Genomic DNA, 22,531 nt, shown 5'->3' on the forward strand with positions numbered 1-22,531 from the left:
TCCCATATTGTTTTCCAATTTTCCCAGCAGTTTTTGTCAAATAATGGATTCATGTCCCAAAAGTTGGGCTATTTGGGTTTATCATACACTTTCTTGCTGACGTCATTAACCTCAAGTCTATTCCACTGATCCTCCCTTCTATCTCTTAGCCAGTACCATATTGTTTTGATGACTGATGCTTTATAGTATAGTTTAATATCTGGTACTTCTAGGTCCCCTTCCTTCACAATTTTTTTCATTATTTCCCTTGATATTCTTGATCTTTTGTTATTCCAAATGAACTTTGCTATAGTTTTTCCTAACTCAGTAAAGAAGTTTTTTGGTAATATGGCTCTAAATAGGTAAATTAATTTGGGTAGGATGTTCATTTTTATTATGTTAGCTCGTCCTACCCATGAACAATTAATGGTTTTCCAATTGTTGAGCTCCAGTTTTATTTTTTTGGAAAGTTTTTTGTAGTTGTTTTTGTATAATTCCTGTGTTTGTTTTGGTAGATAGATTCCTAAGTATTTTATATTGTCTAGGGTGATTTTAAATGGTATTTCTCTTTCTACCTCTTGCTGCTCTAATGTGTTGGAAATATATAGGAATGCTGATGATTTATGTGCATTTATTTTGTATCCTGCAACTTTGCTAAAGTTGTTGATTATTTCTACAAGCTTCTTAGTTGATTCTATAGGATTTTTTAAGTATACCATCATATCATCTGCAAAGAGAGATAGCTTAGTCTCCTCATTGCCTATTTTGATACCTTCAATTTCCTTTTCTTCTCTAATTGCTACTGCTAGTGTTTCTAGTACTATGTTGAATAATAGAGGTGACAATGGGCATCCTTCTTTCACTCCTGATGTTTTTGGGAAGGCTTCTAATTTATCCCCATTGCATATAATGCTTGTTGATGGTTTTAGTTATATACTGTTTATTATTTTTAGGAAGGGTCCTTCTATTCCTATACTTGTCAGTGTTTTCAATAGGAATGGATGCTGTATTTTGTCAAAGGCTTTTTCAGCATCTACTGAGATAATCATGTGATTTTTGTTTGTTAGTCTGTTGATATGGTCAATTATGTGGATGGTTTTCCTAATGTTGAACCATCCTTGCATTCCTGTTATAAATCCCACATGATCATGGTGGATGATCTTCTTAATTACTTGCTGGAGTCTCTTTGCTAATATTCTATTTAAGATTTTTGCATCTATGTTCAATAGGGAGATTGGTCTATAGTTTTCTTTCTCTGTTTTTGGCCTTCCTGGCTTTGAGATCAGTACCATATTTGTGTCATAAAAGGAATTTGGTAGGACTCCTTCTTTGCTTATCATATCAAATAATTTGTATAATATTGGGATTAGTTCCTCTTTGAAGGTCTGACAGAATTCACTTGTGAATCTATCAAGTCCTGTTTACTTTTTCTTAGGGAGTTCTTTGATGGCTTGTTCAATTTCTATTTCTGATTTGGGATTATTTAGGTATTCTATTTCTTCTGCTGTTAATCTAGGCAGTTTATATTTTTGTAAATATTCATCCGTATCTCCTAAATTGTTATATTTGTTGCCATATAATTAGGATAAATAGTTCTTAATGATTACCTTAATTTCCCCTTCATTATAGGTGAGGTCTCCCTTTTCATCTTTGATACTGTCAATTTGGTTTTCTTCTTTCCTTTTTTTTATTAGATTGAACAGTGCTTTGTCTATTTTATCTGTTTTTTCAAAATACCAGCTTCTAGTCTTATTTATTAATTCAATAGTTCTTTTATTTTTGATTTTATTAATTTCTCACTTGAGTTTTAATATTTCTAACTTTGGGGTTTTTTAATTTGCTTGCTTTCTAATTTTTTGAGTTGCATACCCAATTCATTAATCTCTGCCCTGCTTAGTTTGTTAATATATGCACTCAAGGATATAATTTCCCCCTGAGAACTGCCTTGGCTGCATCCCACAGAGTTTGGTAGGATGTCTCATCATTGTCATTCTCTTCAATGAAATTGTTGATTGTTTCTATGATTTCTTCTTTGACAAATTGGATTTGGAGAATCATATTCTTTAATTTCCAATTGGTTTTTGATTTGCCTTTTCAGGTGCCATTACTAATTATTATTTTTATTGCAGTATGATCTGAGAAGGTTACATTTATTATATCTGCTCTTTTGCATTTTTTGCAATGATTCTATGCCCTATAACATGGTCAATCTTTGTTAATGCACCATGTGCAGCTGAAAAGAAGGTGTATTCCTTTTTGTCCCTATTTATTTTTCTCCATATATCAATTAAATCTACTTTTTTTAGTACTTCATTCACCTCTCTTACCTCTTTCTTATTTATTTTTTGGTTTGATTTATCTAGATCTGAAAGAGGGATATTTAGATCTCCCACTATTATGGTTTTACTATCTATTTCAGACCCAAGTCAGCATCGGGTTGAAGAGTTTATTTACAGTCTGGTAGGTAAAAAGTAGGAATAAAGAGAAAAAGAGAGAGGCTAGTTCAGGCCAAAGGCCTGGACGGAGAGAGAAGAAGGTTATAAAGCTTAATAATGAAGCTGTAAGCCACAAGGCCACAAGGCCCAACAGCCAGATAGGCAGAGTTTAGAATTGACCCAGCTAGGCCAAGGAAGTCAGCCTAACTTACCCACGTGACAATATAGAGCATAATCTGTCTGTGGTCTCAGGAGATGCTTCTTCTTCCAGTTCGAGATGGCAACTGCCCCACAGGAAGTTCACTCACTTACTTAAAGAGATAGTGTCTTTCATCACTTCCTGTGGTCCACCTCTAATTCAAGTGGACAAATGGCAGTTTCTACATTGATTTGGACTGCCCAAAGGGCAGTCCCTTATTCTTGATTTGTTACTTATTGTCACGTGTGGGTAACTCGTCTCCCCTCCCCACTAAGGGAGGTTAGGGTGACATCATTAGCACGCCTAGGTTGAATAGAATTTTGACTATTAATGGGCTCGAGCTAATTCTATTTACACAATCCCCCCTGATAATCATATTGGGTGCCTAGTCACCCCAAGTGATCATGTTACACAACCAACTTCTACCACAAAGTCCTTCTAACTACAATAGTTAGAGATAAGAGGGAAATGGAAAGAGAGAAAGCAAAACCAATGTTTTGCTAAGCGCATTGACAAGAAACCAATTGGGGGCAGTCCCCAATCGGCATATCATGTACAATTAAAGTAGCTGTTCAAAACCTATCAGTCCATTCAGTAGTACCCAAAGTTCATTCTGGTTCACTTGATGCAACAAGATGTCTACAAGATGGTAGGATTTTGGTTTCTGATCCACTCTGCTCTTTCCTTCCGTTTTATGAGTGAGTTCATCCCATTCACATTCAGAATTACAATTATCAGGTATGCATTCAATGACATTTTTTTATCCTCCCCTAGACCCATCCTTTCTTCTTACACTATTTTCTTTTAAACCAGTGGTTTGCTTTGAGCCAGTATCCCTTATCCCCTCTCTTCATTGACTTCCCTTTCTACCCCCTCCCTTGTTATTCCCCTCTTTTTGTTTTTTAAAGGCCTAATGAATTCCCTCCCCCTTCTTCTCCCCTCCCTTTTTTGACCTCCTTACTCCCATGCTCCCTTTGGTTTATCCCTTCTGACTTTCTCAGTAGGGATTGATAGAGTTTTTTTTATCTGAATGGATAATAAAGCTACTCTTCCCTCTCCGGGTTGATTACACTGAGAGTAAGGTTTAATTATTACCTCTTAATGCTCTCTTCCTCTCCTTCTTATAATAGTATTTATCCCCTCCCCTTCCCATGCCCTCTTTGTGTGTAATAGAATATACTATTTTTCTTATTTACTCAGATTTTTCTTGGTGTCCTCTACTATCCCCCCCCCTTTCCCACCCCCATGTCATCTTAGATCATTTAGTATCCTGTCCTCTCCCTATGAATTACTCTTCTGGTTGCTATAATAGTGAATATTATAATAGTGAATAGATTTCACTACAGAGAATTATACATAGCATTTCTCCACATAGTAATACAGATAATTAGATCTTATTTAAGCCCTTAAAGAGTCAAATTTAAAAAATTATGAGTTTTCTTTCTTTTCCCTCTGTTTCTTATTTATCTTTTCATGTTTCTCTTGATTTTTGTGGTTGGGTATCAAACTATCCATTTACTCCTGGTCTTTTTTGTGCAAAAACTTGGAAATCTTCAATTTTGTTGAATGCCCATACTTTCCCCTGGAAGTATATAGTCAGTTCCAATGGATAGTTGATCTGTGGCTGAAGGCCCAGCTATCTTGCCTTTCTAAATATCGTATTCCAAGCCTTGTGGTCTTTTAGCGTGGAGGCTGCCAGATCCTGTGTGATCCTGATTGGTGCTTCTTGATATTTGAATTGTCTCTGGCTTCTTGTAAGATTTTTTCTTTTACTTGAAAGCTCTTGAATTTGGCTATTATATTCCTGGTTGTTGACTTTTCTGGGTCCAGTGTAGAGGATGATCTATGGACCCTTTCAATGTCTATATTGCCCTCTTGTTGTAGGACTTAAGGCAATTTTGCTGAATAATTTCTTTAAGTATGGAGTCCAAGTTTCTATTAATTTCTGCTTTTTCTGGAAGACCAATGATTCTCAAATTGTCTCTTCTAGACCAGATTTCTTGGTCTGTCACTTTCTTATTGAGATATTTCATGTTTCCTTCTATTTTATCAGTCTTTTGACTTTGTTTTATTTGTTCTTGTTGTCTTGAGAGATCATTGGCTTCTAATTGCTCAGTTCTAGCCTTTAGGGACTGATTTTCCTTTTCAGTCTGGTCATTTCTGGTCTTTAATTGACTTGCCTCAGTTTCCAATTGTGAAATTCTGCCTTTTAAGCTGTTATTTTCTTGCCGGATCTCTTCCATCTTCCTCAACATCTCATTTTTGAACTCTTCAATAGCTTGTGACCAGTTTTCATTGTTTTGGGAAGGTTTGGATACTTGTTTGTCCTCCTTTGTTGTCCGGATTTTCTTTGTGTAAAAGTTGTCCAGTGTTCCAGAGTTTTTCTTGATAATCTTTTTCTTCTGGTGTTCTTGGCTTGCCATTGTTAGCCTAGCCCCTTTTTAGCTTTGTCTTCACACTCAGGGTCTTTCTGCTCTTTCTAAGCTCCTGAGGGCTCTGGTCTCCTTGTCCTCGGGGTCAAGCCTCCTGGTAGTCCCCGGTCTGCCCCTCTGCCCGAGGCTCCTTCAGCAGTCTCCAGAGCTGCTTCCACAGCCCCACTCCCATCTGCACCGGGTCCCCAGTCAAGGTCCAAGCCTGCACTCAAGATCTTTGTCCTTGCCTAGGGCACTGCCTTTACCCTCGCAGATGCTAGGGAAAGGCCGTGCACTGGAGATCTTTGTCCGTGCCTATGGCAATGTTTTCACCTGCACAGAGGCTTGGGAAAGTCCCTGCGATCAAGATCTTTGTCCACCCCTAGGGCAATGTTTTCACCCACTCAGATGCCTGGGAAAGTCTGTGCACACCCCCCAGCCACTTGTGGTCCCACATCTTGCAGCTCTCAGGTACAAGCCCTTGGGCTTCTAGTGATTTACTGGTTGCCCCAATCCTGCTTTCATTCTTGTGCATTGGCCTTGGAGTTGTGTGTGGTGTGTGGGGGGGTGGAGGGGCTTCTTCTCTCTCGCCTTTTAGTGAGAGCTGTTTCACCCCTTTATAGTGTGGAAATGCCCTGATTCCGTGTACCTTCAATGCTGTGCCCTGTTGTGTGGTTCCTTCGTTCATCTAGATTCGTTTTTATGTCCCCTTGCGGGGTCCTGTATGCTTAGGTTAGGAAAGATCGAGCAGCTGCTCCTTACTCTGCTGCCATCTACACATTCTTCTACTTTTAATACAGATCAAGATGCCTCTCTGCTTTTTTTAGATACTTTTCCTGATTTTTTCCCTACTCAAATGTTTATTCCATTTTTTAAGACTTGATTGATAATTTGGAGAGAGATTCTTTATGCTTTTAGATTTATCTTCTAGGAAGGAAAATAGTCTGAACTTTGTAAGTAGATAAAAATATCTTAATTATGGCAGAAAGGCAAATATCGCATGCAATCAAATGCACTGAAAAATCCATCCTACTCTCATATGTTCTGAAAGGAAGATCCTAAATAACATTCTCAGTATTATAAATTATGTCAAATTCACTCCCTTCACTTCCCACAAGTCTTCTTACTTCATCACTGTCTCACTATTTTATATAGTTTAATTGTTTTTAATTGGGTGAGGGGATTGACTGACATGATTGGTATACTCAACCTACTTTTCCCTCAGGATACCCATATTCTGAACTTCTTTACTTCTGTTGAGAGCACCATCAGTCTGCCAGTCTACCTTTCTAGTGCCTTCTTAGTCGTGTTTTTGATTTATTTCTCCATTATTCTCTCCACATTCTTCATTTCCCGGCTAGAACATGAACCAAATAACTCCTCTTTTTTACATTCACATTAGCCTGATTACAATTTATGTTAGCCTAAAAAAGTAATGTAAACTTGATGGGTCTAACACTTCTTCCTTGAAAAAAAAAAGAGGCAAATAAACTATTTCTTCACACTTTATTATATTCAAGAGATCCAAAATTTTCCATGTTATAGTTCACCTTATACTGCAACATTACCAGTAACATTAGCCAAGGTAAATATATATATAATTATATATCCATTATGCCTAAACTTGATTTTGACAGCAATTTTCCTTTAAAAGTATCTTTAAATCCATTTATGTTATATTTAATTTACAAATCAAGTTTGGTATGACTTTGGTTACCTACAGGCTGTCTAATAGGCACCGTAGTATAGTTGAAAAACTAGACTTATTAAGAGACACAAATTTGGATTTGAGTCTAAGGAAATGATATCCAAGTTTTCAGTCATTTAAGAATTCTTTCATGACTTGGTAAAACAATTCAGAATCAAGCAGTATTCTTTCAAGATTCTCATTGCTGCTAAAGTTGAAGATCACGTACCTGGAGTCCAGGGCTATCTTGGTACCATTTGTTCTATGCAGATTATGGAATACCATGCCCAGTAAAGGCCCTCTTTTCTTTATAGAAAACACATGTTTTAATTTGTTAGTACCACTAAGGGAAGAGTGAAATGATGACAATGACAGTGATCAGAAATAATCTGGGATTTTTCTGATAAGATTGTTTAACCATCATCATCTATTCACACACCCTGATTTTCTAAGTCAGGTTCTACTTGTGGATAATCTGGCCATGACTCTCAAGAGGCTTCAAAAGACAAAAATTATTTTCTATTCTGAATCATCTTGGATTTATTTGATGCATTATTTTGTATTTATTTCCCAAAGATTCCTATTTGGTTGAAAGGAATTCAAGAACACTTGGTCACATTTTACTAGAAGCCATTACAAAGGGTAGTGGAATATGGTGTCCCTGATTATATGAATTATTCCTGGAACATAATAAGTGCTTTACAAATGTTTGTTGTGATCTTGGGCATACCCATAACCACTATGGATTTCATCTTCAAAATGGAATCCTATTTTTTCTAGGAACAAGAGGATATTGATAATGTATGTAATTTTAGAATTTCATGAAAATTATTGTTATAAACATAATTATTATATATTACTATTATATCTCAATCCTCATTTTATAGGCCCTTATTGTGTACCTAAATGTTATATTATAAGAATCAGTATTCCTATACTTTTGGATTATCAGAGAATCAGTGTCCCTATGCTTTTGTATTGAGGGGAGAGAATGCTTAGCAAACTTTTATTTGGTATAAACATGGCATTATCCAATATTACTTGGTCCAGCATATGGAAGCACATTTTTTTTGTAAATTGCTCAAATATTTCTATTTCTTCCTTTTTGACTAAGTAACCTGCAAGATCCTGGTAGAGTCCTTCCTTCCCTGTCTATTGAACATTCTGGATTAATATAATGACCATCAGAAAGTCATCAGTAAAGCATTAGATGAACATGTGCTACCACATAGATGGCATGATTGCCTCATTTACTTGATTCCAGAACCATTCGCTCCCAATTGGTTAATTTATACACTGAATGAGAAGGAACAGTGTGACTTGCTTTGCTAAGGATACTTTATATAGAAAATACTATGTTCTCAAAATGCCTAATAGGTCCTCTCATTTCTTTCTCTATATCTACTGATATAGAGTCAGTCAGAGCTGAGAAGAACATTGAGGAAAGGGAGACAGCTAGAGAGGGACTGCCTGAAATCAAGAGATATAGTATCTTATTCAAGAAAGACCCAAAAGTCCAGTATTACTTGATTGAATAATTAATATGTGTGAAGGATTAGAAGGGAAAAGCAGAAAGGGGCTAGATTATGAAGAGCTTTAAAAGCCAAAAAGAACATTTATATTTGTTTCTGGAGGCAACAGAAAGCCACTAGATTTCACTGAGGTGATATGGTGTGATCATATATGAATTTCTGTAAAATAATTTTAGTGGATGGAGAATGGAATGGGATGAGAGACTTGCAAGTACTCCTAAAAGCAGGTTTTTCCAGTAATCAAGAAGATTCAGTCTTATGTGACATAAAGAGAAACCAGGTATTTTGATTAAGGGTAGAAATAAGAAAAGTAGGGGTCAAGAGGCAAGGACAAGAGTTAACTAAGAGAGTGGGAGTTGGTCTGTCAATAGAGATAGAAAATTTGGAAGTTAGGATGATCATATCAGGTTAAAAAAAGAGGAGAGGTGTTGACAAATAAGGACAAAAGTCAAGATAAGTAGGGCAGCTGGGTAGCTCAGTGAATTGAGAGCCAAGCTTAGAGACGGGAGGTGCTAGGTTCAAATCTGGCCTCAGACACTTCCCAGCTGTGTGACCCTGGGCAAGTCACTTGACCCCCATTGCCCACCCTTACCACTCTTCCACCTATGAGCCAATACACAGAAGTTAAGGGTTTAAAAAAAAGTCAAAATGAGAAACATAGGAATAAATCAATGGGCTGAGAAAACCAGGAAAAATAAGGCAATATTTTGGAGCAAATAACTGAAAAACAATTTGAGGATATAGAATAGGAATATTGTATTTTAATTAATAATAAAAGCTGGCAAATAATATGTTAAAGTTTACATGACACTTTCTATATTTATTTGATCTGTACAACAACCCTCTGAAATAGGTGTTATCATTATCCCATTTTACATACGAGAAAACTGAAGCTCAGGGAGCTTGCATGACTTGAAGTTTGCTGATTTTTCTGACCCTCAGGATTTCACTCTAGATACAAAATCATCCAATTTTCTTTGCTTTTTGTCCTAATTTTTAGTAAGGATTGTTATAAGATATCAGGACCTGTTCACACCTGGTAAAATGAAGAAATGAAGAAAGGTTAATGGACTGTGCCATCATAGAAACCTGAGTACACATCCAGACTGTCATTTTGATTATTCCCTATCACTATTATGGACCTCATTTTCAAAATGGGAACCTATTGTTTCAAGGACTAAGTAAGAGAATATCCAGAAAGCATGTACTTTTAGATTTCAATAAAGATTATTGTTACAAAAATCATTATTACTTATCACTACTATGCATCAACCCTCATTTATTTTATTGGCAAATATGCATATAATAATACTCTAAATAATGTTGGGGTATTCTTAGCAGTGCTATAACCCTGAGAATACTTTCTTTAAAAATATGATATAAATACTGATGATAGATCTGCACCTCTGCTTGATCTGAACTCCATGGAACAAGAAACTCCAGACTGGCTACTCCTAGTTAACTACCCCCTACCTCCTTTTTGTTTATTGTCTTCCCCCAAAAGATTGTGAACTCCTTGGACTGTCTTCCTTTTTCTTTAATGTATTGCCATTTAGTGACTGGCACAAATATTTAATAAATGTTTATTAAGTTGAATAGATACATAAATAATATATAGATATAGAACATTGCAATATACTCTCCGTTCATTAGGCACCTTATTGATCTCCTGTAATAATGAAAAAATAAACTCCTTCTAATTGAGTGTTATATAACTCTCATGGAGTGTTATAAGAAATCTTTCATGTGTCTCTTCATTACAGCATCGTGATGTTCCTTTCTGTGAAGAAGATATTTGGAAACTACTTTTATCCTCATGCTACTGAAAGTGTTATTTCACATACATTTTTTGTAGAAACCATGCATGATAGTAGCATGATTTTCAAGTTTATTGTCAACGGCCAATTAAACCTAACTGATAGTGTTGAATTGCTGGTGGTGACTATGCCTGTACATTCTAGATCCATTTTTGGCTGACATGGTGATGACAGAGATCTCTTAAATAACAGAAGTGAAAATCTTTTCTACACTCTCTTTATTTCTGTTTAAACAGAATGGATCATTGGCTTGTGCCCCTGAATTTTTGGCTTCTTACTCAGACATTTCTGATGTCTTTTCTAAATTTGGCAATCCCATCTGGTATCTATGATCCTTGGACAGGATTGGAAGAGTCTGCATTTGTCCATTATTTCTGCAAAAGGATACATTAAAAATCAGTTTCCTTAATTCATATTCTAATACTGTGAACTCAAACACAGCATGTTAAACCATGGGGATTTTTAAAAATGAAATAGTCTGAAATGATTCTACATGGTTTGTTTTAGATACTATACCATTCCCCCCAGATAATATGGCCATACTACCATTAACAATTAAGTGAAGAAATGCATCTTGTAAGAACCATTTAATGTTGAAATCTCAAAGGGAACATGCATTTTCTCAAAAGATATGATTTAAATAATGTAATAATTCAAAATCAGTCATTTCTTTTTAGCAACAACATTTAAGTTTCACCAGGTTTAAATGAGTCCCAAAACTTAATTGTTTTGAGTGAAATTCCTAAAGAGTCAAGTGGCTTCAAATTTTGCTCAAATGACTACCCTTCTGATTTATTTAATTGAAAGGAAAAAAAAACTTGCACTGTCCTATCTTTTTTAGATTGACTATAAAATTTGAATATTCATAAACATGTCTTTAATTTATCAAGCTGAATACAAGTTCACGCATTCATTTAGCAAAACTTTATTCCTTCTAGAAGCAATATGAAGGAGTTATAGAGGCAGTTTTCAACTGAATATAAGGGTGATGAGGTGAACTTTTTCATGATTAGGTCTATATCAAAATGAAATAAGATGCCTCAGGGGGAAGTAAACTACCCATTACTAGAAGTCTCTCTAGAAGCAGGTAGTTGCCAGAGAGAATAAATAATGTGCTGGACCTGGAGTCAGGAAGACTTAACTTTCTGAGTTTAAGTCTGGCTTCAGACACTTACTAGGTGTGATCCTGGACAAGTCACTTGACATTGCCTCAGTTTCCTCATCTGTAAAATGAGCTGGAGAAGAAAATGGTAAACTACTCTAGTAGCTTTGCCAAGAAAACCCCAAATGGAGGTGTATAGAGGAACTATCTTTTCATGTCATGGTAGTACTAGAATCAGTTTCATCCAGTTCTACAAGCACTTGTTCCAGGCTATGTGAGGTGTTGAGTTTATAAAAAGTTATAAAGGAAAGAAACCATTCCAGTTCTCAGGATTAAGCCAGAGAGACACAACATATGCATAGAAAGTAAGAATGTTATATACAAAATAAATCTAAAAGAAATATTTTTGACAATGAAGGCACTGACAATTTGGAAATCCAAAATGGCTTTTGGAAAATGCACATTTTACACTTGAAGAGAGCTGGGGATTCTAAGAAGGAAAGGGGAAGATGGAAGGCAATCTGGAAGATGTGATACCCTACAGAGGGAATAGCAATTAGGCCAGTTTGTCTGAAGCAAAAAGTATGATGATATCAGTCAACTAATTTTTATTAAGCATCTTCGTTGTGCCAGACACTGTGTTAAGTGCTGGGTCTTAGTTACCTTCTTCCTCTGAGATGCTATGAATCTATAAATTATTTAAGTAATTAAAATGCCTAAAATTCCAAAGTCTTGCTTTCATGACTCACCATTGAATACATGTGATTCTAAATTCTGAAAGATTATGCTAGGAAATTCTAAGTTCTGGAAGTTTCTAACAAACTTGACAGGCTTCTAGGACAGACCCTATAATAGATTGTATCTGTCAACATATGACCAGCCTGGTTTTTAGCTAAAGCCTTAGTCAATTGATTCCATTTTTTTCTAAATCATTCAAAATAAATCTTCATCTCCTAAAGTACAGAGATACACTATTTAACACTAGTGGATTTAGTATATATGTAGATGAAATTATATATAAGTACTGAAGTATAAATATATGGATTGCAGTATGTTGATGATCCTGGAGATAGGATCATAGGACCATAGAGAGGGAAAAGATCTTAAAGGTTTCTAATCCAAACACCTAATTTTACAGATGAAGAAAGTGATGTTGAAAGAAATTAAGTGATTCGCCCAAAGTTATAGAGGTTTTAAGAAGCAGTGGTGAGATTTAGGTTATTTGACTACAAATTGATTGCATCTTCCACAGCACCACTCTAAAGTTCCCCTTTCTTCATCCAATGGTTTAGGAGATTAATAATGCCCTGAGGACATTAATACCTTCAGAATTCGGGACTTCCAGTACTTGATTTTTGAGGAACTGTGACAGACTACAGCAAAAACATTGTTTCCTCAAGAAAATGAGTACTTAAAAGTTTTGCTTTATTTTCTCCACCTTTGTTTCTTGGATGGAAAAAATTACAACAAAAGACAAATCCTTTCCCTGGGATCATTTGAGAAGCTAAAAAAAAGAGGCATTCATAAAATAGAGATAAAGAGCACAAAACCAAGAGTAGAAAGCTGGAAGAGAGGGAGAAAATTGGAAATGAAGTGGAGGAGAACAGTAAAAGAGTGAATAGCCGGAGAGCAGCAGAAAGAAAAGATAAGTTTGGAAATCTGCTTTTTGGAATTTGTAATTTTCTCCTAGACTAAAAGAAGTTAGTTATATCTTGAAGTGGTTCTTTCCCACAATCCATTTTTCCTCATATTTCAATGAAATATCCTTAGCAATACAGTGAACAGGTTAGTAGCAAAAATAGAGCAAGTCAGTATGACGATATCAATTTTCCCAGGATTCTGAAGTAGATGGGTACGAGGGAAGTGAACTAAGAATGCCCTTAAAATAAACCTGAATATCTGATGCCATGAGAGTGTAGGACAAAATATAAGAGGAGGTCAAAATGTTATGAAACCAGATAAGGAAGTAATAGTTTTTTAGCCAAGGAAGTAGGGTGGCTGAGGTATCAAAGAGGGCATGGAATTTCACCTGAACATTGAGGAGAGGAAATCTACAGGTTGAGGAGGATATGCTATTTACAGAGAATCACAAAACAAGATGGAAATGACCTCTTTGTTCAGTGGTGTTTAATTCTTCATGACCTCATGGTCCAGAGTATGTCAATACTGTCCATGGAGTTTTCTCTGCTAGGATACTAGAGTAATTTGCCATTTCCTTCTCCAGGTGATTAAGGCAAATAAAGGTTAAGTGATTTGCTCAGGATTACAGAGTAAATATTTGAGGCTGGATTTGAACTCAGGTCTTTTTGACTCTACATCCAATGCTCTTTCCTAGCTGCCTTTGGAAATGACCTTATTGGCCATTAAGTCAAACTGACATTTTAAAGATAATTCTGTCATTACTTTTCTTTAAATTAAACTAAAACCTATGCCTTCTAGCTAAAAACTCAAACTGTTCGCATCAACAGGCTCTAATAGTGATTCGGCTTTTCTTCCTAATAATATGGCATTTGTACAACATAAACACTGATAGCTTGTTTAAAGACATAAAAACACATATGCATGAAACATACTTGCACTTAGAAAGGATGATTTTCCTCTAGTCCTATATTAATTTTTCTAAAAGCACAAGAAAAGCTCCTGAATAAAAAAAAATGCTTTTGATAGTTTGGAGTTATTGGCTTTATTCCAGGCCATCCCAGTGTGAAAGGAAAACCGTATATAAGCAGGAGCCTGAGAGAGATTGAGGGTGTTGATTCTTGCCCATCATAGCATCTTAGGCTCTTCAGATTTTGGCTTCCTAATCCGAACTTTGGATTCTGGTGAGATTTGAATTCAAATTTGCATTTGTGGTCTGAAGGCACTAGGATTAGGACTTAGGGTATTTTTAGCTAGGTGATATTTTTACCTCCTTCCTATATTTCTTACTTTAATATCTCTACCTTGCTGTAAACAAAGATACTAACAGCTTACTGACTCATAGTTTAACCTTAATTTTTATAAAAAATGACCACAACAATTCTTTTTTTTTAAACCATTATTATCTTTGTCAAACCAAATTTTTAACTATTACATTTGGCCACCAATTTTAATTATTACACCAGGCTCTCTTTCCATAACACCAGCGCTCACTTCAGACTTTCTTTGGCTCTCAATAAATTAATCAATGGAAAATTCCATCATCTTTCAAGATCCAATCAGCAATTTTACACACATCTCATTAGTTTCCTTTGCCCCTCTAATTGAAGGATGGAACCATAAACTTCTCACTTTAATAAGGAGAATACAACTGATATTTTATTTCCTACTTTGATAAATTGATTTTGGACTTTGTTGGCTTCCCCACTATGTTTTGAGGTGAGAATCTTTTAATCCTTTCCCAAATTCCATCCCACTTAGCTTGTGTGTGTATGTGTGTGTGTATGTGTGTGTGTGTGTGTGTTTTCTTCCCTCATAAGATTACAGACTCCTTGAAGACAGAGGATATCTTTTTGTTTGTTTGTTTTTTGCTTTATTAATTTTTTTATTTTTAGAAAAATTTTCCATGGTTACATGATTCATGTTTTTACTTTCCCCTTCACCCCCTCAAGCTTTCCCCCCCCATAGCTAACTCCCATTTCCACTGGTTTTAACATGTGTCATCAATCAAGACTTATTTACATATTATTTACAGTTGCATTGGTGTGGTCCTTTCGTGTCTACATCACCACTAATGTCCTCATCAACCCAAGTATTCAAGCAGTTGTTTTTCTTCTGTGTTTAGAGGATGTCTTTCTTTCTGGCATTTGTTTCTCTATCACTTTAGCAGAAAGCCTGGCATATAAAAATATTTATTGACTACTTACTATCGACTATATTTGTTTCAGTCAGTTTCCCCACCCAAAAGAGATTTGGTGACGCTACAAAGAAGAGGAGATGATTATTACAAGAGACAAGAATCAAACCTGTAAAGCAGATGGAAAAAAAATTCAAATTACCCCAAGAGAGAAAATATAAAAGGGATACAAAAGTTTGGTAAATAACTCCCTGAGCAGAGACTGAGAAAAAATAAGAGAGAGAAAGAGTAGGGAGATGAAGATAAAAGATTACATATGGAATTAGAAAGAAGAGCCCTATAAGAGATAAAACTTGCAAGAGAATACCAGTAGAAGTCACAAGAGTTCATTTGTAATTTATTCTGTACCTATAAATCAGGAATTTTTAACCTCGTGTATATGAATACCATGAGCCTCTTTGGTGCTATGGTGAAGCAAGTGAGTTCCTCTACGCAATCATATTTTTCAATGCATAAAATAAAATGCATGGGATCACAAAGGTAACCAATTATAATGAAATGAGCTGAACTAAGAAATTATATATATCATCAGAAATATTATTTAAAAAATGAATTGTGAATTTATACTTCCAGAGAAAAGAAGAAAGTTATCAAAACATTAAAAAACTTAAATACAACTAAAGAAACTTTACAAAGATTTTACACTTAGTGAGATTTTCAGGTTTTCTAATTTGCCTCTTGTTTTGCAATTTTTTTATTCATCCCACAATACAAAATTGAACTTAAGAGTCTACTAAATTATTCATGTACCTAGTTTATTCCCCTGTTAATGTTGAACTGGAAATAAACATTGCAGGAGCCTTATTGATTAGCACTGATAGTATCTATTGTTAAGCAAACCTTAACTACAAAACCAGAGAGCTTTAGGTTTAAGCTTCCTCATCAGCCTCCTCAGAGAAAGGTAGTGTTATCAACCTATTCCTTTAACCAATTAATAGCCTTTCAATAAGTTCTAATTCATGTTTATCTAACCTAATCATTTCACTCCAGTGGAATTATTCTAGAACCCTTAATAGAATTTAATATTGTTTCCTAATTAGGACAACTGTTTGCAATTAACCTCTACTTAAAAGCTTTTAAATAAAATGTAGCTCTCCTTAATCTCAGACCTATCTATCATTAAGGAGAAAATTGTGGTCCTTTTATTGCTTGTCTTTACACTTGATTTTTCCCTTCTATACACGATGTTTTTTTGATTCCTTAGGGCAGTTTATTAATTCTTCCCACATAACCACAGCTGCTAGCTCCAAAGAGAAAGGCTTTATCACTTGTTAGGGAGATCCTTTTTCAGTTAAACTATTCCTTGCAGCTAATCAATTTGTCAGATCAGAGGCCTATCTTTTGTGAGAGTCCCTCTGAACTAAAGCTGACAGGGTTAGGCCAGGTCACCTGTCTTATAAATCAAAGGCAGAGACAACTTAAAGGACTATAGAGAAAAAGGTTAGGGATTAGCACTGATGGTATTATCTGGTAGTTGACATTGATAAATAACTTATTTGTAAGAGTCTGCTTCTAGGATTTTTTTCTCTGCCCCAACTCTTCAACACACCCTCATTTCCTATATGACATTCAGATTAATTAGAAAAGTTCCAAAAGGAAGGGACTTATAAACCATTTATCTAGCAAGCTGTAAGGTAAAAATTTAAATCTTCATGGTCTTCAATAGGAAAAAGCTTAACAAAGATTAAGGGCTATCAATCTTTGCTGTAAGCTATCAAAATTGATTGACCTCAAATTGTATTAAGGAGAACTGCAGAATATAAACCAGGAAAATGGTGGCAAAATGTTTTATAAAAAGTCTAAGATATGAAAATATAGAAATCTAAACTGAAGAAACATATATTGTGTGTATATATATGTATATATAGAGAGACATATATGTATTTGTGGTTAGAAGGTAAGAGGAGAGAGATCTAGCCTTTTAATTTTTTACATTGTTATTAATTTATGCTTATTAAATATATCAATTATATATTTATTATCAACATATTATATTTGCTATTGTCCAACATTTTTGAATCTCTAAATCACAATTCCACATCTATATTTACATTTTATTTCATATAGCTATTTAGATAGTGAGTTATAGATTATTTACCATTTCTGACCATGAAAGCAAAATTTAGTGGCAAATTAAGAATTTGCTAGTCAATTCCAGGTGTGAGTCAATTCCACCAATATCGTTAGGAAATAAAAATAATTTAGGTTAAACAAACAAAAACTTTTCAATATCCTCAAATTTCAATCAACCATAAAATAAAATAGCATTAAGTAAAATTTACTAGTCTTATTTAATAGAAAACTTTATTATCATTTAGTCATTTTTCAGTTGTGTCTGACTCTTCCTGAACCCATTTGGGGTTTTCTTAGCAAAGATACTGGAGTGTTTTGCCCTTTCCTTCTCCAGCTCATTTTTTTTTGTCCCCATCACCTCCGCTTAATTTACAGATAAGAAGACTGAATCAAACAGGATCAAGTGACTTCCCCAAGGTCACATAGCTAGTAAGAATCTGAGGCTGAATTTGAACTCAGGTGGATGATGAATCTTCATGACTCCAGGCCTGGTACTCTATCCACTGTGCCACCTAACTGCCCTAATGCAAACCTTTCATTGTGGGTATTCCATATTGTCTTAAAGATCCAAAAAAGACTGCTGAATATATTTTGTAAGGACTTAGTTATAGCAATGACCCAAGGACCATACAAAGGAAAAGATAAATGTTGGTACTGACACTTTATTTTATGACCTTTGCTGACCCTTGTCCCAGACTACACCTCTTGATAACTTTGGACAGGATTATCAAATAAAATCCAGTCTTCAATACCCTTTATGGTTTTTTGGTTTCTCCTTTTGTATCTAGGATATTCCAGGTGTTCCAGCCTTTGGCTATTGCATCTAGGCCTCTCTCAGTCATCATAGAATGTGGTTGGTTCAGGTTCCAAGGGTGTGACAGGACATACACTTTTCCCCTTCTCCAAAATCTCTATAAGCATCCAGCAATCTGTAGTTCAGTGGAAATCCCAGGACTGAGGTACTGTGCTGCTTCCCAGATTAATGTTTCTGCCTTTCATTAAAGACCTTTAAAATAACTATGTTAGTAGTTCTATATTTTTTCAGGTTGACAGTACACATTTAACTATTAAATTCAACAAATCACAGATTTCACTCATGGAATAGAGGAAGAATTTTTTTTTCAGTCATATCTGATTTTTTGTGACTCTATTTGGGATGTATGGGTCATTCGGAGATGACTGGCACCTCTGGCATGAGGATTTGCCTGTTTCTTTAGGGCTGCTCATCCATTTTTGGTGTCTTTCACCCAAATCTCACCTTTGGCTCCAAGAAGCTGTAGCATGCACAGCAACCATACCTGGTAAAAATCATCTTAACCCTGGCTAAGCCAGGTTGAGGTTAACCCAAAGCCTGGAACCCATCAGTGAGTTAGAGGGATGTCTATTCCAAGGGTCAACTTGAAAAGAACAGAATGACCAAAGGTAGTTATAATAAGGGTCTTTGATTGAGTAGTCAGATTATTCTGGGAAGGTGTCAAGAACAACAGTCCCAGGACTTTCAGTAAACTGCAAAATGCAAGGTGCTTATCTAGATTTTTGAAGAGTGGGAATGAAGCCATAGTCTAAGATGACTGGGAGAGGCCTAGAAAAGATAGTCACAAGCTGGCGTGATTGGGACAAGTAATTAAGGTTTTGAGGGTCTTTAGCTAAGTTGAGGCTTTGTTGATTGAAAGAAAGGTAGATTAAAAGAAAAACCTTCAGTCTTAGAATCAATACTCTGTACTGGTTTCAAGGTAGAAGAGCAGTAAGGGCTAGACAATGGGGTTAAGTGACTTGCCCAGGGTCACATAGTCAGGAAATGTCTGAGGTCAGATTTGAAACTAGGATCTCCCATCCCAGTCAACTGAGCCACCAAAGACTGCTATTTTTTTTTAACTAAGCTGGAAATACAGTATTTCATATGATGCAAAATGGATAATTTTGATTACATAAAGTTTAAAAAAGCTTCAGAATAAACAAAACCAAATGCAGACAAAACTCAAAGAAAAAAGGAAACTGGTAGGAAAAATTACAGCATGTTTCTGGGGATTTCTTGAAGACAGGTTATCAGGGATGAGGGTCAATCTAGAGATTTCAGAATTCAAATTGTCACAAGCATGTGAAGACTTCTCCCAGCAATAAGCATATGAATACAATTTGTTTATAGCTTTAAGGTAAACCTTTATTCTCTATAGGACTCCGTTCATTTTCTGTAAAAATATAAATGATAATACTCCCAATATGTCAGAGTGGTTGTAAAATAAAATGAGATAATATTTGTAAAGTGCCTTAAAAATCTTAAAGCAATATATTAATGCTTGTTATTATTATTAACAATGCTATGATTATTATGCTTATGAGGTCTTTCTCTCATATAGAAGATTCACTGATCTCATAGATAGGATCTTATGGTTTCAAAAAATTCTCTTTGTGAAAAATGGCAAAGAGTTATTTAATACATCAGTCACAGAATTTCAGAATTTTAATGGGCCTCATAAGTAATTTGATCTAATCTTTAGTACACAAAATGCGAATCATCTTATATTACTAGAAATTTGCATTTCCTTTGAAACATTAGAGAGAATTAATTCTTAATTAAATTTTTTTATATTTTAAGAATTTATATTTATTAGGAATGGAATTACCTTTCGCCAGTGTAGATCATAACCCATTGATAATAAGTAGTATTTGAGAGTTACTAAAGACAACAAATTAAGAAACAAAAAACTTCAACCTTCAGTGACACCTGTGATAAGCCTCTCCAAACCTAACAAAGAAGTTTCTTAGACTGCAGATTTATACTCTATCATTGTGCCAACATTTGGTATTTTTCCAGTTACTAGGATTGAATCTGGGCTAGGCACAATGAGTCATGGAAAGAAGAAAGGAAGATGGCAGGAAGGAAAGGGGGGAGGTGACAAAAGAAGATCATACCTCCTTAGAACCTCTTACCCCAGAGACCCTACTTCCCTCTGTTTGGGAGTGGACATCCCTGATCCTCCACTATTTAAGGAGAGCACTAAGAGAATTTTGTTTAACAGTTCCTGCTCAGTGGAGTAAGATTTTGCCTTGGGCTTTGTATGTAAAAAACATTCTGGGCAGCTCCGGAGCTCAGTGAATTGAGAGTCAGGCCTACAGACTGGAGGTCCTAGGTTCAAATCTGGACTCAGACACTTCCTAGCTGTGTGACCCTGGGCAAGTCAGTTGACCCCCATTGCCCACCACTCTTCCACCAAGGAGCCAATACACAGAAGTTAAGAGTTTAAAAAATAATAATAATATGAGAAATAATCAATAAGCCTGTATTTATTAAATACCAATTATTTATAATAGGCCTTGTGTTATTTTCTAGGGATACAAATTTAAAAAAACCTATACAATTTTTACTAAAAGGACATTACTTTCTAATGGTTCTTTCAATGAATAAAGAAGGATTACATGTGGGGAAAGCAAAGAACAATATATATCTGCTAACTAGAGTGCTACAGGAAGATGTCTTAGGAGAAAAAAAGAAAAAATAAATAAATTGAATGACTACTTTCCTAAGTACTGATATTGAAGAAACTTAGAGAAAGATAATTTGACACATTTTCAATGATAAGTTTTAAAACAAAGGTATAAACTACTAAGGGAAAAACACAAAGAAATTAAAGCTCCATTGTTATAAAAGCAAACAATAGCACTATTAACGTGACAACTACTTTTAGAAACAGCGTACTTGGAAATAGTTTATATTCTTGAGTTCAAATCTGGTCTCAGAAACTTATTAGATATGTAATCCTAGACAGGTCATTTGACTTTGTGTGCCTCAGTTTTCTCCACTGTAAATGACCTGGAAAAGGATCCAGTGTATTTGCCAAGACAACCCCAAATGGAGTCACCAAGAGTCAAAAAAAACTAAAAACCAACTGAATAACAACAACTTAGAAATAGTGGTCATCCTTAAAGGAAGTGAACTGAAAGTTAATAGTACATGTTTGAGTCTTATGTTTTATGTATACACATTCCGTAATGAATCTTTTAATATTCAAGAAAAATGGAAGAAATCTGACTAGGCAATTATCAGATTTCCTGGTAAAAAGATTAAGGAAGAAAGCAACGATATAGTAGCTTGGGTGTTAGAGAATTGCTACTGATAAACAATTCTTTTTCCCAGTCTCAGATTCCTAATTTAAGCAAATAGCATCCTCTCCTCTACATGTTCTTATACAAAGGCAAATGGCCAGGTTTGTCCTCTTCTCTTGTTCATTTTAAACTTGAAAGACAATTAAAGTGGTTCAAGAAAATCTTAAAAAAATAAAACAAAACCATAATCTTAGGACCTCCATCAATCAAATCTTCTCATATATATTTTTATATTTATATTGATAATTTTTTTCTTTCACATCTCTAATTCAGATGCATATATCACACAAACCTAACACATTTAGGATTTTTGATTAGCCTGAAGCTATGCAAATCTGCAGCTTTGCATCTCAATATTTTTTACCAACATGACTTCACTTGTTAATGACCTTTAAAATTTTTTTTCTGAAGAATGTTTTGAAAAAACTTAAGAAGCCCCTTAACTAATATATGTACTAGTCGAGTTTATGACATAACCCATGCATGCATCTTTGATAGGTATATATGATCATTATACACCCATATTGTCTTCTGGCTGCTGCTCACACATAGAATACTTGCCTCTCTTTGTCTCTGCATAGTCTCTGTGTAAACCAGGAATACATTTTATTCTCTGCTTCTTAGAATTGCTTCTTTCCTATAGGTAACAATGACCCATAACTCCCACATCCTGAAGGTCATGAGAGTTACATTTTACCCCTCTTCCAGGGTTGGTACCTTTAAGGGATTATGGATGGGGATGGCCAATCTCTCCATCACTTGTTTGAGTTTCCTCTGTTTTAGGGGTCCCCAAAACTCTAGTTCCACATAAACTCTTAACCATCAGATTAGCTTTTACAAAGGAATGCATAGTTTAAAGGCATAATATGAAAAATCATATAAACATTTCACCTTGATACCAGAGGCATATTTTCCTTTAAATTATCCCAGTCTTTGGGGAGGTGTGGGCAGTTTCAATTTATCTCATTTCCCATGTCAATATGGTCACAGGAAATTCCAAGCCCAAAGCCCCTAGACTTGTATTCTCACATTCTGTTCTGGCTTGGCAGCAACATTGGTCTGTCCTTCTGTCTCTGACCTCCCCATAACTAGAGCTACTGAGTCTATGGATTTTATCACTTATACCTTAAAGTGAAAAGGAAAATGAATGGATTAAGAACTTAAGCTGAATTCTCAAAATCTTAGGACCTAAGAGGGAGGAAGGAAGCCATTTCCCCCATTCATCTTACTTCGTTGCACTCATGATGGGAGTGAATAGGACTTTGTCCCAGATGCCCCTGGAGAGAGAGAGAGAGAGAGAGAGAGAGAGAGAGAGAGAGAGAGAGAGAGAGAGAGAGAGAGAGAGAGAGAGAGAGAG

This window comes from Gracilinanus agilis, chromosome 3, assembly GCF_016433145.1.
Source record: "Gracilinanus agilis isolate LMUSP501 chromosome 3, AgileGrace, whole genome shotgun sequence".
NCBI classification, from domain to species: domain Eukaryota; kingdom Metazoa; phylum Chordata; class Mammalia; order Didelphimorphia; family Didelphidae; genus Gracilinanus; species Gracilinanus agilis.